Raw genomic sequence first — 19,112 nt, 5'->3', positions numbered from 1 at the left:
GCAAGATTTGTTTGCCAGATGTTACCAAATGAGGGGGTGAAGACACAAGTCAAAGAATATCAAGCTACTTCCAAAAGATTCCAATTATAATTCTTTATTATAAAGAGCAAACTCATGAAACGGGAATGAGAAGTCCAATCTCAGGTGTGTAAGAAGAAAACCAAAGAAAGAGTTTGACCTGAGTGGGCCAGAAGTTTTTCTATGGTCATGCCATAAAATAATCCACATTCTTAAAGGTTATAGACTGAAGGAGATTCCTCATCACAGATGTATCTATACAATCACTTCAATGAAACTTTCCTAAAGGCCATCATTTTGTAATCCTCTAGTATAGCAGTTCTTGGGTTGATATAAATTATATACAAACAACTATTGTCAGGGCCCTCAGTATATAGATATTTTCACAATCTCTACACAGAATGAAAAAAATTTGGTCACATGAAAATAGATGAAAATATTAGTTATAGAACTCTATGAAGAGGGGGCCTCAGGGCAACTAACTGTGCTTTGCTCAAATTAAATTCAATACCTTGTGGCCTTGCAAAGTAACAAAGTATTGACATTGAAATTGAGTTCCAGCACAACTGACACAATTCTGTTATTAGTAACCAAGACTTCCTCTACCAATGGGCTCAATTAATTGATGCTGCATGGCTCTGGATATTCAATCAGTAGATGAAAACTGATATCTTGATAGTTCTTTATTATAATAAGTTTAAGTATAAAATAAAACTTTATTTCACCAAGTCAATATTATAAAACAACTTACAAAGCAGATAAGATTGGATCATGGTTATATAATAAGAATTTGATGAACTAGGAAATTCAAATATATTGTTTTTATGCCTCTTCAGAAAATTCCAGTTAGTGAATGTAATAATAAAAATATGTAGTTAAATATGTTGCTTCTTTTGATTCTTTGGCAGTATATCAAAAATGGTATAAAATGAAGCATAAACAAAACAGAAAATCAAGAGAAAAGTCAGCAAGAGGGAGGAATGAAAAAGATCAGAGCAGGATGCAAAATGGGACAGTAGGAGAATATAAGAACTTTGAAATTCCAGAGGCAGGTCTTCATAGGATAGCTAGCATGACAGTAAAATGAAGGAGAATGCATTATAGATTATTAGTATTATTTATTATTAAATGAATTATTTATTGATGTTCTCATATGTATGTGTATCTGTGAGGGTGTATATACATATGAGGGGGTACAACTACTAAGCAGAAATTTAAAAGTTATTGGATCTCTTGGAACTGGGAGTACATGACATATGATAATAAACTTGCTTGTTATATAAAGGTAAAATATAAATTCTGATCCTCATTTTTGATTTGTAAGGTTTGGTACCCACTGAGCCATGACTTTACTGACCAGAAACTCTTAAAACACTGAAAAATTTCATCATTATCTTTGTAGTTACTGGAATGAGTTTATTATACAGAAGAAACTGTCAAATCAAAAGCAGGTAGTTAAGTTTTGAATGTTCAGTTGCTATGAAAGAATAACACAGGGAATAACAGACATAGAAATACAGCAAGAATGATTACAGTTGCTGACCCTCCATTTTTTTACACTGGTACATTTTCATGTTTGAAAAATTTTAACAAGTTATATAAATTGCTGGATACCATGAATGTACAAACTATTTTCCAAAACACTTCTCTTATATCATTTGGGAAAATATGAATTATTTTAGACTATTTTGGCAGGAAAGAAATAGGCATATATTAGACCAATATACTATTTCAAGACACAGTACTCTCCTGTAAAAGCATTTCTGAAAATGGGAGCATTTCATCTGTAATCCTCATCTATAAAGCTCATTGCAGTTAAGATCTATTGCTGAGAAACTCCGTGATGAGACATCTTAAAAAGGTTTATTGTTCATGTTCAGGTTACTCAACTATGTACAGAGCTTACATGACAAATTCTTAACACAGAGTAAACATGTATCATGCAGTGTCAATTATATGCAAAAATTTATACTGCATCATTATTCTAGGCATTAGAAAGTAAAACTTTAATTTTTTCATGTGAGAAACAACAGTCATTGTGGAGGTAGTAAAACTTTATTTTTTCTGTTAGAAACAACAATGAAAGTGGAGGTAGAATTACTAAACTGGATTGTGTGTGTGCTTTCACTATGCTAAGTTTATATAATTATCTAAATTGAAGGCAATGTTCAGAATTTTTGCCATGGCAAAAGTGGTGAATTTTAACTTTATTTTCCTTTGTCCTAATTTTAAAATCTTATTCTAACATAAGCATATATGAACAGATACTTAAGAAAACATGAGACAAATTCCTCTTATCAATTAGAAAATGGTTACTTTGGAAGAAAGATTAAAACATCTTCTGTCAGGAGCCAATTTCCTCCTAAAATCATTACAGGAACCATCACCCTGGGGAGTATGCAGAGAACCCCACACCCCTAATTGTGTTAGGAATCATTCTATTGACAGAGCCTACCCCACACCCAAATTGGCTATTAGTGGAGAGCTATCTGTTAGCGGAACCCACCCCACATTCCAAACTATCTAAAGAACTAGGTGTGTCAACTCGTGACTTCCTGGCCTAGGTGACCTGACCGAAGGTAACCTCCTGGCTACGTGACCAACAAGGACCATGTGACCAACGTGAACCACGCAGCAAGAGCCCAGGCCCCTGTGCCCATCCCCCAACTCCTTACCCTATATAAACTGTACCCCATCTCTAATAAACTGAGGCTTTGACAAGAACCCCGCTTAGCCTCCTTCCTCTTTCTTATCCCATTTATCTTCCAGATAGTGCCTCTCGTGACCCTGGAATAACTGAACTGCCAGGCGGGTTACTAACTCTAGATTAAGTAACTCGCCAAGGCAATCAACAATCTTCCATAGCTAGCACATTTAATATTAAATATGGCCAAAGGGAATAATCTAGAGACACTAAATCAAAGGTTGTTTATCAGATAGGTAGTATGAAAGTTCCAATGAAAATTGACAGAGAAAAAATTAATTATGGCTTATTATCGATAATTCCATTATATTATGCAGACTCTGACAGGAGTTGTCATAAAAAGTAAAGCTATCAAATATATAAAACTTTTAATCAAAGCTAATGGCTACAATAAGCACAGCTTCATTCTGATCTGTGTAAATCATCTTGAACACATAACTAAGAAAGGGACCAGTGACATTAATCAAATGGTAAAGTTATCTGGATAAAATCAGATGACCTGTATTAGTCATCTGGGGCTCATGGAATGAATGGAGAAGCTAGCTTATGCAATTTTTCTTTTTATGTCCACATGGATCTTATGACAAGAAACCATACACCCAAACACTTATACATACAAGCACTCAGCCATCATACAGGATATAAAGTATAACAAAAACTTAAATCTAAGATCGTAAGGGATGACCATATGAAAACATTCAAAATTCAAACCCAATAATTCACTTCTATCCTATCATTGGAGAAAAAAAAATGAATGAAAATTATCACCAAACCATGCCTTATCATTTTCTTCTTTTATTTTAGCTTTTTTTTCATATACATTGATAATGGTTTTCTTTCCCTCTTCATCTCTAAGATCCTCTACACTGCCCTAAAAAACCCAAAATTTTTCCTTTGTCACAACACAAAACATAAAAATTAACATGTGAAAAAAATCTAGTATGAAAAAAATACATAAATTAAACAGAGCACATACAAAATGGAGTGTTTGGTTTGTTTATGATGAAAAATACTCAGATACACGTTGCATAACAACATTCTTCAAGGAAAATTATTTTTTTTTTCTTTTCTAGCAGGTGCCATTGGGAAAAAGCTTAGCAATTAAGTATGGAGCTTTGTGTCCACTTTTACTTTTTAAAGCTAGAATTTTGTCTGACATGTACTGGTTATTTTTTTTCATGTTCTAACACCCTCTGTAAATTTAAGTTTGCATTTGCCCTGTGTTGGAAAGAAACTGTTTTCTTGATTTCATTAACCTTTTGTGGATTTTATCAAGCACTGTATTTTTACTTTAGAAGCAAATGGAGACCAAAACAAAAATATAAACCTATTATTAGAGAAACATAACTTCACAGTAAGTAAATGCGCAAATAAATAAAAATAATTAAACTGGACAATTAGTTGTCTTTCATTATATTCACTTTTGTTTTAAAAATAGAACAATATTAGAAATAACAAATAAAATCTAAGACAAAATACATAGAAAGAAAAATTATATATTACATAAAGCAGTAGTGCACAACATAATCAGGATCCTGGCAGGCAAAGTGAAATTTTCATAATAACTTTTGATGAATAACATATAAATTAATGTAATGACATGAATTTGGAATTATGAAAAAGTAACCCTGTAAATAATATTAGATATTCTCTTTTCATATCTTCAGTGTTGGAATAACTAATTTGAAGTCATAATGGGAAAAAATCACTAACATGGCCATTCTACAATAGTTGCAAGCTTTAAAAAATGCATTGAATGTGACTAGGATTGCACATCTTTTCAGTCAAAATAATAACTGGGAATGAAAGAATAGTTCAGATTTTAAGAACTCTTATTGGTCATACAAAAGGCCAAAGTACATTTCTTAGTACCCAGGTTGCAGTTCACAACCATGTTAGTTTCAGGGGATCTAATACTCATTTATGAACCTTCTAAACTCCTACAGTCAATCTGTGCACATAAAAAAGCAGAAACACACACACACACACACACACACACACACATATACTTAAATATAAAATAAAATCTCTAAAATTATATAGTCCATAACCGATTTTTTCATTAATTGTTATCACATATGCATATGAATATACATATATAGACCTATATATGCTTTTGGATAATGCTCTTGAACATTGTAAAGATTTGTCACTTGTATTAGTTTAATAAAATGCTGATTGCCCAGTAGAGAGAGAAGCAGTCACCAGCCAGGCAAAGAGTAAGAAAGATGAGAATGCCTTACTGAGAAAAGGTACCAAGTCACATGGATAAACATATAAAAATTATGGGCTAATTTAAGATATAAGAGCTAGTTAGTAATAAGCCTGAGCAAACAGTGAAATAGTTAATAATTATATAAGCCTCTATGTGTTTATTTGTGACTGAATGGCTGTGAGACCAGATGAGTCAGAAACTTCCATCTACAAATGATGTCCAACATAAGGCAACTACATCCACACAAAACCTGAGAGTACCAGAGAATTTATTCTAGACACAAAAGAATAGAGTCAGACACCATTTCTTTGCACTAACATTTTCTCTGGTGGGCTCTGTTTGGCAGTGGTAAGCAGAGGTGTGTCTCCTTTAAGAAAGTTCCTAACTCAGTTTTAGCAGGAAAAAAAAAAAAACAAAAACTGCATGGTTCTTTTAAGAGGCCCTGCTGACAAATAGATAAATGGTGCTTATGAGCATTTTGTGGCATTTTTCTTGGTAGTGGAATGAACCTAGTAACTCCACAGAGCTGTTGCAATGAATTTGGCTCCTGCCAGTACCTCAGCCATAAAGATTGACCCTCAGGAGCCCAAAAAATGAAGCCCAGCAAGCTGCAACAGCCTATACTTTATTCCTAGTCACTTCAATCAACATACTAAAGACTCATGTGACCTGAAAAAGATAGAGATATAAAATAAATACTGATTTAGATGAAAAAGAAAAACCTCTGAACAGTTTACAGTGTGTTTAAAATATATGTATACTGAGGAAAGAAAGAAAATAGGATAAAGTTATGAAAATTGAAATCAAGTCACATAAAGATGGGAAATAAACAGAATTAGAATTCTGTATTTTATTGTTTTGTCTTTTTTTTTTTTTTTTACTGCTGAGCAAGGAGCAACATCTGCGAAAAGATATTTGCTTATAAATGCTGGATTAAACCAAACTATGTATTTTAAAGATATCTTGATTTAAAAATTGTTGCCTGCAATCCCTGAAGCACACACAGTTCATAAGGTGCACTGACAGGAAACATTGGGTTTTCTCTTTATCCTGAGCCCCAACTCCTGGAATCATTTGATTGCCTTAATAACTGTTCTTTGTTCCTTAAACACAGCTTATTTTTCAGTACCTAAGTAAATAAAATGTGCTGATTGCTGTTGCTAACATCTCTCAGCCATGCTTGCTGCAACAATGATACCTACTGGCCAATAACGATTATTACACCTACTCCAATACATTGTAATTGCCTTATGACAGGTAAGATCTGAAAATACAAAAATTACTAATAACATAACTATCCAGGAGTTAAGTAATTATTTTGCTTATTCTGCAAGGCTTAAGTGATTTTCATTATACATCTCTTTTTTAGATTCTAGGAATTAGTTTTATTTTTCATATTATCTCATTAAAATGGTTTGATAACAGTGACAAGAATGAGGCAATTTAAGACATAATACACTCTTTACAAACTAAAAATGGACAGGTAGTTGAGAAGATCAATACTTTGGAGAGGGATAGCATCAATTTGACAAAATTATATGAAAGAATGTGTGCTGTTGAATATAACAGTCAGAATCTGTTGAAAAGTTATGATAGATTAACAGAGAACTTATTTCTCTAGGAAAGCAATATGTGCACTGTCAAAATTATGCTCAAGGATAAGCCATTACATTTGCTAGACAAGATTCATACTGTGGAATCATATATGAGGGCATTAGAACAGAAAACTGGATAAGGGATACAGACTTTATAAAATGCATTAGTATAAAAATATTAAGATTGAGGAATTAAATTGAGAAATTGACGAGCAAGGACAGAAGGTACAATGACGGAAATTAACCTCATCAGTATGTGCTAGACCCCATGATGTCTTACACAGAGTTTAACTGCTTGTCCTGTAATTTCCTCAGGAACACAATCTGGCACAAAGTACCCTAAGTTGAGTTATCTAAATAATATTAAACAAGCAATGATTTATTACGGACAATATTTGTCTTTTGTCAAGGAAATTGTCAAAATGTGGGCTTCAAGCGATAAGGCTATACCACAAGATTGGATTCAATTAATCTCATCAGTAGTAGAAGAGAGACCTCAGTTGATTTGAAATCATTATTGGAGAGAAGAGGTAAAAATTTTAGAACCACAATTGCCGAGATCCTCAGGATCAGGCTCACTATGACAAATGCACTTTGTCCTTATGTAGCCTAGCAGCTTTAAATGCTTGGGGGAGGACTCAGGAACTAGGAAAGAGAATTGAATCATATATTAGGGTTGAACAAGGGCCAGAGAAAACCTTTCAGTGATTTACAAATAATAATTAAGACTAACAAGACTTAAGAGTAACAGACCCAGCAAGACTTAGACCTCTTAGGATAGAATATTTATTAAAAACATTTATTATATGTTCCTTGATAAATATTGTTTATGCTCATTAGAATTCTAAGCTTGTACTTGATATCTGTTTTTAGTGTATATGGTTTTGTATTTGGTTTGGGACTCCTTTGCTTAAACAAAAGCGGGAAGTGCTGTGGGAGCTCCTTCTTCCAATAGCCTTTATGATACTAGCGCAATTGCATATGGTCTCTTATACTACAAATTCAGCTATAAAGAATGCACTGGATTGTGGGCCCATATTTCGATATGGCACAAAAGCCATTACCTCAGTCTGTGCCCTTAACAAAAGCCAGGATGCCTGCTCCTAGCTTCTTTTGTTAAAATGTGGATTACCTGAAAAGAGATGTTTGACTGAAGCTGAGGACTTAGGAGTTTAGGTGTTTGGTGCTTCCTTCCTTTTGTAATTTGGAAGATGTCATATAGAGATGCTAATTCAGGGCCTACCTGACTGCTAGGTGCAGACGTGACTTGAGCCCAGGCACCTGGTTGCCTAGGTGATGGTGTAATGTGTTCTCCCTGCTCAATTTGGTGTGGGTATATAAAATGTTTGGAGAATATATGGAGAGGCTGGCCTTTTCCATGATGGCGGTGTAAGCTGTGTCAGTTCTTTTCCTCGCGACTCTGTTCCAGCCGGGTTAGGGAATCAGAGAATTTATGTTGTACCTTCATGGGCCCTGACACTGGATTTTTCTTGATTTCAGCTCTCACTTTTGGCTGCTAAATTAAGTTCCTGTTCCCCTTTAATGCAGAGGACTATGATCTATGAGTCTACTCCTAAATAAAGAACCCTTTATTATATATAATTTTGAATTAGTGTGGGATTATTTTGTAACTTCTGTCATCAACCATAGCCTAATTGCTACATTGTGGTAATTTGGAAGAATTGCAATTCATGAAATATCTACAAAGATATAAACAAGAATGGTCAAAATGTATTGCATAACAATTATTTTATTATATATTAATAATTATTTCAAACTCTGGAAATATGAGTGTCCTATTAATTGAAAGTTTTGCCAGACAAATTGCAATGAAATTTGTGTTCTATTTCTCATGCTGTAAGACAATTTGCACTATCTACCTTAGATTATTGCATTTATCAGTAGGACCAATTGCAAAATGATACTCTTTAACATACAGAAAAAAATACTCAATCATTTAAAATACAGAAATAAATAATAAAATTTATGTCAACTGATATTGCTTAATATATTAAAATCTGTTACAACATGAAATAATTAAAAATTGAAATAGAAATTATCAAATGAATCACTTGTTAATGCAGAGTATGCAAGGCACATTGTTTGAATCTATTGAAGTAAGATTGCAAATAAAACAAAGTGGAGAGATCTAGGGAGATACTTCCATTTATAAAGAAGTATAAGTGTGGCTTCAAATTAATAAAATTAGAGATGAAAAAGAGGACATTACTAAATCCACAGAGAATATTTGGAAAATTATAAAAACATGGTTTAAAATCTTTACCCAACAAAGTGTAATGGAAGTAATGCATGAATTTACTTCTGTGTATGTGTGTGTATGACAAAAGGTAAACCAATATCAGATAAGTAATTTTAGCAGACTCATGGCACCCATCTGAAATGAAAGAAGTAATTACAACCCCTAACAAAACAAAGCCAACACCAGATGGATTGATGCATTCTACCAAACTGTCAGAGAAGAGTAAATGTCAATACTCCTAAAATTATTTGATAAAATAGAATCTGAGGGAAGATTGCCAAAATTTTCATACAAGTCCACAATTATCTTGATAACTGTCATATATAAAGACTCAATAAAGAAAGATAATTGTGGACCAATTTTCCTTATGCACAATATAAAAAAATTAATAAAATACATGGAAAATGAATCCAGGGACACATCAAAAATTACCTACCATAATCAAGTAGAATACATTTTACAAATATAGAAATGATTCAAGACTTGTGAATATCTAAATATAACACTCCACATGAATAAACTGGAAGACAAAGAAAGTGATAATCTCATTATATACAGAAATAATATCTTTTGACAGCATACAATATTTCTTCATGATAAAAGTTCCAAAGAGATTATGGACATACCATAGCAAATTGAATACAATTTACAGGAAGTCTATAGACAATATCATTGCAGGTAGAGAAAAAACAAAATATTTTTTACGAAAATGAGGAATAAAACAATGTTTTACTCTCTCCATTCCTATTAATATAATACTTTGAGTTGAAACTTTATCTGTAATATAACTAAAGGCAATCAAGAGCATACAAATAGGAATGAAAGAAATAAAAATTATCTCTATTTGCAGATCATATGTTTTATATAAATGATTCTAAAAATACAATCAGAAAAATATCTGTTTCTGAAAAACACTTCCGCATGTAATCAGTATATAAAATTAGCAAACAAAGCAATAGCCTTCTTGTATACAAATGACACACTAAGAAAGAATGTAGAGAGACTGCACCTTTTATAATAGCTTTAGAAAAATAAAACATTCTGAGGCAAGTGTCAACAAATAATTGAATTATCATAAAGAAAATCCAGTAAATCCATTTTTAAAATGTATAGTTAAACAAAACATAGTGATAAAAGAACTGATGGACATAACACCATCCTAGGTTTCAAGTTGCACTAGAGCTACAGTAATAATATTGCATGGTTTTGACATAAAAGGCAGACATATTAATCAATGGAATTGAATTGAATATTTAGAAATAAGTCAACAGATATATAGACAAATACAGTTTTTTGGTAAATAAGCTGAACAAAGACATTGGGAAAATTACATATTCAACCAATGCTGTTGGTCAAATCAGATTCTTGCATATAGAAGAATGTAAATATTTCCATGTATATCACTCTGAGCTAAACAAAACTCCAAATTACTCGATAATCACAATATAAAGTCATATACCCTGAATCTTTTTAAAGAGAGAGTGGGGAATAATCCTGAACTCATTGTCACTAGAAAGGACTGTCTGAACAAGACACTAGTAGCACAGACAGTAAGACCAACATTAATAAATGGAACCACAGGAAACTAGTAAGTTTTCATATGACAAATGACAAAATAATTTGAATATTGAAGCAGACTAAAGACTGAGATAGATATTTATCAGTTATATACCTTATTTACGGTTATTATCCTTTCTCACTGCCTAAATTTTGACCATTAAGTGTTTCACTTCACTAATCACTGCAATACATCCTGATAAAATATTCAAACATCTCACAAAAGTTGATTAAATAAATTTTATGTGTACTTGAGTGGATACTAGCCCACTTTCATGTGGTTCAGCTCAGTCAAGGATTTTCCTTCTCTCTCACTTCCCCTTCCTTGCTAAAATCCTTTAGATCACATTAATTAAGCACCTCCCAAGGTCCATTTTTGTTTGGCATTTCTTCCTCCTGAGACTGACTACAAAGAATTAAAGTCTAGCAATCTAAAGACCCGTTGGCTAACCTAATTAAAATGGACAATCACAATATCTGAAAATCAAAACCACTGCATCCTACCTCATTCTAACACAGACCTCCCCGTTTTATCTTCTTAAAAATTACAACTGAAAGATCATTGGCTGCTGCTTCTCTGTCACAGTTAGAATGAGGCCATTTTAACTTTTCTTCCCTAGTTAATAAGGATCTGTCTGTGGAAACAGGTATTTGGGTGTGATTTGTGCCTGATGTAGGGTCTAGGGTAGAACCTGCACAATACAGGGTGTCTCAGTCCTAAACGATTACATTAAGTGAACAAAATATTACTTGAAGCCTATAATAATTCTGGGAATGTATGTAGACTAAAGTCTCAAATTCATAGTGAAAAAAAATAATGATACAGGTAATTAGTATTTAGTGATTAGCAAAAGATATAGAATAGCCTTTTTAAAAAGCAATGACACCAAGGCTCTTACGTACAAATGGATTGTAACTTTTAGTACATAACTCATATGCCATCACTAAACCTTCTCATAAAAAGAATCCATAATATCTTTCTGTGTCTAACTGGAATACCCTATTCAATCTAAAATATAGATATAGTATATAAAACTTTGATATTTTTGTTCTTTTATTGAAAATAATTTTATATATTTTATTCTGTGTACAATTTCTCCTCTCCCATCTCCTCTGAGTTTCTCTTATTTTACCTTTGTATCTAAATTAACTTTCTTCTTCTGTCTTTACTTAGAAAACAAATAGGTATCTAAAAAGTAGACATAAAATAAGATAAAAGAGAAAATGATGAAATTATAGTAAAACAAAACAAAAAGTCTGAAGAATAAATTTCCATGAAAAGGTACAAGAAAGAACTATAGGTTTAGAGATACATATTTACAGGATTCCAATAAAACTATAATATAGATTATTAAATACATAAAATAAATTCTAAGTTAAAATGAAATAAATAGAGACATCATAAAGTTTTATGGGCTGAGATGAAGAACATCCATAGATGCCATTTTTTTTTTCTGTTTTGGTAATTTGCTGTAGGGGTTGTAAACTGCCGCATAAGTGTTTTATAAACTCAGTTTTCCTCTACTGAAAAAATGTAATATTTCGTTTGAAAAATGGTTATCTGTTGAGGAAAATTTCTGGTTTATGAATGGGGCTTTTTTCCATTTCATCTCTCAGCACTGGCATCCCATTTTATACATACTTTGAGAGGCCCTGTGCATTATGCCACACTCTCTATGGGGTTATATATCTCCAGATCTTTTTGTGCTTAGAAGTTTTTGGTGCCATCCATCCCCTGAGATTTCTACAGTCTTTCTGTCTTCTCTTCCCAAGATTTCCCTGAACCTTGATAGGAGAGATTTGGTGGAGATATAACATTTAGAATTGAGTCTTTCAAAATCTCTCACTCTCATTAAATTCTCTTGTCATTGGTCTTTATCTTTACTCTCATTTTCTGGAGGAGAAAACTTATCTCATAATGTATCAATAAGGTTCTGAACTATTAGAATAGCTGAATACCATGATAATTCATTTGATGGGTGTGTGCCTTTAGCTATATAGTAGTATTTGGTTTTCCCCAAGGTTTCCTATCTGGTTGCATGTTCTTGACAACTAGAGCAAATCCAGGAATAGACTTTATCTCACGGAGATGGCCTTAAATCCAGACAAATTTTTATTGATTACTTCCACAGCACTGTGCCACTATTTCAACAGTGACATCTTGGAGACAGTTCATCATTGTAGATAAAGGGTTTTGTAGCTAGATTGGCGTGCTTACTTTTCTCCCTTGACAGTGTGCATAGAAACTTCCATCACTATAAGTACAAGTTCTAATGGATGAATACTCTAGATAGGTACTAGCTTGAATAGTGATATTGCTGGAATTTTAAGTAGATTGATTCTTAAATTCTGAGAAGCCAACACAAAAATATCCATAGTGGCTGTTCAAGTTTTCACTCAGAACACAAAAATATCCAGAGTTGTTGTTCAAGTATTAGATGAGTGATTCCCTTACTCTGCATCCTCACTAATATGATTTGCTTCTTGTTTTGTCTTAAAGTAGTATTTATTTGCATTTCTCTGATTATTAAGGAATTGAATATTTTGTTAAGTACATCTGTGTCATTTAATATTCTACTTATTTTTGAGTATTTTTCTGTTTACATCTCTACCCAGTTTTCCTTAGGTTACTTATTTTCTTGAAGAGCAGTTTTTTGAGCTCTTTATATATTTTAGATATCAGACTTAGATACATTGGTGGCAAAAATCCTTTTACATTCTGTAGCATTCCACTATGGCATGCTTTGCCACCCAGATAGTTTTTTTTTTTTTTGCTTTCAGTTTTATGAGGTCCCATTGCTTAAATTTCTTTGTTTTTAGTGCCTTGCCATGAGTGTTCTGTTCAAATAATCTTTTCCTTTTTCAAGAATTCAACACTCTTCCCTACATTTGATTGTGTATGATTCAGTGAATCTAGTTCAATGTTCAGATCTTTCATCCATTCTGAGTTGAGATTCTACAGGACAATAAGTTTGAATCTATTTGCATTCCTCAATATGTAATTACTAATTTAACCAGTGCTACTTATTCAAGTTATTGTTTTTTGCTCTATTGCATTTTTATGTATTCTTTAGACAAATACATTCTCCACATATATGTGGACAAAATATGCATCTTGAATTCATTTTATCAATGTGTCTTTTTTGTTTTCATACAATTATGTTTTAATCACTATGGCTCTGTCGAATACTTAATTTGCTATCAACAATGGTGAGAATCTTGGGAGTTCTTTTCTAATTTGTTACATCTCTCTTAGTTTGTGTGCGTGTGTCTGTCTGTGAGCATGTGTGTTTTCCTAAAAAACTGGAAATTATCCTTTCAAATGTAAGAAGAATTTCTTTAAATTTTGATAGATATTGCATTAAATCTTTAGATTACATTTTAAAATTTATTTATTTATTTAAAAAAACTATTCCAGTTTCAACTCTCTCCCATTCTCCCACTCACTACAACTTCCCTACTACCATGCCTCTCATTCACTCCTCAGAGAGTGTAAGAACTCCCATGGAAAGTCTCCAACATCTAGCACATTGCTTTGAGGCAGGACCAAAGACCTTCTTATTATATCTAGGCTGAAGAAGGAATTGCTCCAAAGAAAATGGGTTCCAAAAAGTGTGAAAAAACAAAAGGGATAAATCTTGGTTTAACTGCCGGTGGCTTCATAGTCTGTCCCTGTTATTCATCTGTCACCCACATCCAGGGGACATAGTTTCATCTTAAAATCCTTCTTATTTTGTCAGGCCAGTAGTTAATGGGCTCCCATTACCTCAGGTAAGCTGTTTCAGTAGTCATCTCCATCATGGTCTTGACTCCTTTTCCCATATTAGCATTCCCTCTCTTTGAGTGGACTTTGGGAGCTCAGCCCAGTGCAGCAGTGTTGATCTCTGCATCTGCTTTTTATCAGTTTCTTTCTTTCTTTTTCTTTTTTTTGGGGGGGGAGGGACAGGGTTTCTCCGTGGTTTTGGAGCCTGTCCTGGAACTAGCTCTTGTAGACCAGACTGGTCTAGAACTCACAGAGATCCACCTGTCTCTTCCTCCCGAGTGCTGGGATTAAAGGCATGCACCACCACCACCCGGCTCATCAGTTTCTTGATGAAGGTTTTATGATGACTTTTAAAATAGTTTTCAATCTGACTACAAGACATGGCCAGTTCAGGCACTTTCTCCACTATTGATTAGAGTCTTAACTGAGGCAATACTTATGGATTCTTCTAGTGCCAGGTTTCTTTCTAGCCCCATAACCATTCACTCAATTGTGACAACTCTCATTGCTTTCCCTCTCTGTCCTTCACCCATCATGTCCATTCTTGTCCCTCAAGTTCTTCAACCCCCTCCCATCCTCCCTTCTTCCTCTTTCTCTACCCTCCTTTAGACCCATACCCCCACACTCCCAATTTTCTTTGGAGATCTTAGTCTGGTTTCCCTTCCCAGGAGGTTCTATATATGTTTGTTTTAGTGTTCTATTTGTTGCCTAGCTTGTCCAGGATCATGAACGATAGGCTCATTATCCTATGCTTTATGTTGGATATTCACTTATGAGCAAGTATATACCACATTTGTATTTCTTGCTCTGGGTTACCTTACTCAGGATTTTTTTTTCAGTTCTATCCATTTGTCTGCAAATATCATGGTGTCATAGTTTTTATGAGTAATACTCCATTGTTTAAACATACCATTGGTTTGTGAGCAGCATGCTCCAGTTTGCTTGGTGGCAAAATGGACTTGATATGTGCTTGGAAGTGGAGCAGTATGTGTGGCTTAGAGGCACAAGTGCTCCACCATGCTGGACTGGGCAAGGCAAGCAGAAACTACTGCATATACACTAGTAAAGTTTCAGCTTAAGCTTTTAAGAAGTGCTTGGCATTTTAAGAAGTGTTCCTGGGCAGTAAAATAATACAGATTCACAATAGGACAGATTCAGATATAAGAGAACTCCACACAAGTCACGAAGCTAGATAAATGTATGTAAGCTTGGAAGAGAGAACAAAGAGTATAGAGAGTTATAGAGAGAAGTAACTGGTTTTTATAAAGTAAAATAACATCATTAAAGAAACAGAGTACAGATAGTAATAGAGTAGAGGAGTAAGAAAAATAAGCAATATAAAGATGGAAAACTTACAAAGTCTTGTTTATGTATATTATTGTATATTCTTTGACATTTTTGCCTGTGAGAAAGCTAAGAACACAGAGAGAATTCATTTAATGGGCTGCTGAGCTAAACCAACATATATATCTTAAAGGTATCTTGATTTCAAAATATAGATCTAAGGATTTGTTCCTTTAGTAAAGAGTTTCTTCTTTAGTTTCCACAGAGGATGAAAATCTGAGGAATCCTTCCAGACTAGTGTGGTTTGATGGACCAAGACCCTTTGCAAGGTTGCCTTGAACACCCCTCAAAAATTACTTTACTCAATAAACAGCAGGAAGAAGTTTGAACAAAACTAGACCCATATTCCCAAATATTCTCTATAAATGTTTCTTTACATTTAAAAGGGGGTATGCTATAGAAATTTGCATTGGTATGGATCTTGGTTTATTGATACAAATTTAAATTATGTTATATGTATATTTCCACTCTTGATTAAAGTAATATGTTTCTGCAGTGTATTTAAAAATTAATATATAATCAAGAAATATATCCTAATAGATAATCATCTATAATAGTCAAGCTTGTTGTATTTCAGATGGATAGGCATTTTTCAAACCTTTCAAAGACTACAAAATACGGCATTTAAAATGTTTTAAGAAGTTAGGACTTTTAATGACAGTGAGACACATCAGCTCAGGGCAGCACCAATCTACCTCAAGAGTAAGATGGGCATTGAAGAGGCTTCTTATGGAGTTTGGTAGCCATTTGGGCAAGAAACTGCTCTTGTCTGAACTGCTTGATGAACTGAACATGTAGGACCTAGAGAAAAATGACTGCTGAACTTGCCTAAAGAGGAGATGCTTCATGAAAGAGTCTACTAGACATTCTGTAGGACACAGAAAAATGTAACCGACAAACTGCCATTATAGGCAGAACTATCTGTGAAATTTCCTGTTTTATGGAAAAGTCTGCTGCATACTATGGGTCTGTGGTCTGAGGATTAGATGTCCCAACAGTACAGAAGAACTTTGGGTGACTGTCCAGACATTGATATGTCTCTGTTAATTCTAGAGTTTTGGAAGTTGCTGACAATGCATCTCCTGTTTATGTAAATAATATTATGTCTTTCTGGAGTCTCTGATGGAGTTAAAAATTAGATATAGTTTTCTTTAGTTATCATAAAAAAATAAAGTATATAGAAATGTAACTGTAATTATTGCTTGATAATTATGTAATTTTACTATATTAAAGTTAAAATCTTCCTTTTTATTTAAACAGAAAAAAAAGAGGTGATGTGGGATTCCCTTCTTTATGCTGTGATTACTATTAATGAATAAATAAAACTGGATTGGCCTGATAGAATAGACATGTGCAGGGAAACCTTAACTGAATGCTGTGAGAATGAAGGGTGAATTCAGAGAGTCATGAACAGACACTGGGAGCATTACCCTGTAAGTCACTGCCACTTGGCGATACACAGATTAATGAAGATGGACTAAATTAAGATGTAAGAGTTAACCAATAAGAAGCTAGAGCTAAGGGGCCAAGCAGTGACTTATTTAATACAGTTTCTATGTGATCATTTTGGGTCTCTGCTGGGCAGGCAGGAAACAAACAAACCTCCTTCCCAACAGCATACCAGATTTTCCTTATAAATTTTTCAGTTTGGGAGCATCTTATTTTCAGGTTCTAGATATTAGGAAACTAAAAAAAATAAACAACAGAACTAATAGATGTCATGACTCAATAAACTTAACAGACATTTATAGAACATTTCACATAAATACAAAAACATAGTTTTTTTCTCAGTACCTAATGGAACATTTTCTAAAACTGACCATATACTTAGTAACAAAGCATACCTCAACAGATATATAATAATTAGAACAGCTCCCTGTATCTTACCATATCACTATTGTTTAAAGTTATAATTTAACAATAACACTCTTAGAAGAACTCCAAAAATTCACGGAAATTTAACAGTGCTCTGTTGAATCATCCCTGGGTCAAGGAAGACATAAAGAAAGTTAAGACTTCCTAGAATTGAAGGAAAATGAATGCACAACATACCCAAACCTTTGGACACTATGAATGCAGTGCTAGAATGGAGAAACTTCACACTGATTACTTAAGAACACACATGAGAGCTCCAGAAAAAAAAAAGAACCAGAATCACTCTAGAGGGGTAGAGAACAGGAAATCCTGAAATTGAGGTCTGAAATCAATAAATAGAAACAAAGAAAATAGTACAAAGAATCAATGAAACAAAGATCTTCTTCTTTGAGAACAATCAACTGATGTGGGAGGGTCTTCTGTTTTGTCTTGATTTCATTGGTTAATAATGAAACTGCATTGGCCATTTGATAGGCCAGCCCTTAGGTGGGTGGAGTAGACAGAACAGGATGCTTTGTAGAGGAAGTGAGGTCAGATGCAATGGAGCCAGCTGCCAGGTCAGACATGCTTAACCTTTTCTGGTAAGCCACCACCTCTTGGTGCTACACAGATTATTAGAAATGAATTAATCAAGATGTGAGAGTTAGCAAATAATAGGCTGAAACTAATGGGCCAGGCAATCCTTAAATGAATACAATTTGTGTGTTGTTATTTCAGGGCTAAGCTAGCCATGCGGGAGCCGGGTGGGATGGAAAGCAGGCCCGCTCCCCAATCACTACAATCAACAAGTCAGACAAACCCTCAGTCAAGCTGATCTAAAGGCAGAGAGGGAACTTCCAAATTAATAAAATCAGAAATGAAATGGGGAACACAACAAGAGACACTGAGAAAATCCAGGGACTCATTAGGCCATACTTTAAAAACCTGGACTAAAAAAGACTGGAAAATTTAGAAGACAAGGCAGTTTTCTGGGTAGGTATCAAATATAAAAATTAGATTACTTATTGTAGGGTATTCATATTTATAATTTTATTTCCACTGATAATTGGGCACCGAAGATCTTTCACTTTTCTGATATATTCTTCACTTTCTTTCTTTAATGTACAAATTTTTAATATACAATTTTTTTACTTGATTGCTTAAGAGTTGCCCTGAAATATTTCCATGACTGTTATGAAAAATATTGATTCACTGATTTCTTTCAATGTCCATTTTTCTTCCTATAGTTAAAGGCTATTAATTTTCTTTTATTAATTATAAATCCTGCTCTTTTGATGATAGTTTTCATCTGGTATAGAAGTTTACTGGTGGCAATTTTCAGGTCACTTATGTATACAATCTTATCATCTGAAAATATGTATTTTGCCCTTACTCTTTAATTGAAATCCCTTGGCATCTTTTAGCTTTTTTTATGTTTCCAGATAAGACATAGTAGTATAATAAATATGTATGGAGGCAATGGAAAACATTGTCTTGTTCTTCATTTCAATGTAAATGCCTTGACATTCTTCCATTTATTTTGATGTTGTCTGTGTTCTTGTTCTATGTTGCCTCTATTAAGTTGAACTGTGTCTCCTGTACCCAAATTTTCTTTAGGAACTTTATCTTGAAAAAGAGTTGAATTTTGTCAAAAGCCTTTTATGCATGTGATGAAACAATCATTTGCTTTTTGCCTTTCATACTATTTACATGAAAAGTTAGATTTATTACATTTATAAATATATTATTTTTTAACTATTCCTATTTTCTGGAATGCATTTTACTTGAAGCTAGTGGATGAT

General features: G+C 33.5%; 1 pseudogene; it reads right to left on the bottom strand.

The window, feature by feature from the left end:
- LOC142858433 (SH2B adapter protein 1-like) overlaps positions 1-19,112 on the bottom strand; it is a 170,156-nt pseudogene that overhangs the window by 133,700 nt on the left and 17,344 nt on the right.

Source organism: Microtus pennsylvanicus, chromosome 10, assembly GCF_037038515.1.
Source record: "Microtus pennsylvanicus isolate mMicPen1 chromosome 10, mMicPen1.hap1, whole genome shotgun sequence".
In the NCBI taxonomy this organism is placed as follows: domain Eukaryota; kingdom Metazoa; phylum Chordata; class Mammalia; order Rodentia; family Cricetidae; genus Microtus; species Microtus pennsylvanicus.
The sequence above is the reverse complement of the archived record's forward strand: the minus strand, read 5'-3'. Positions and strand labels throughout refer to the sequence as shown.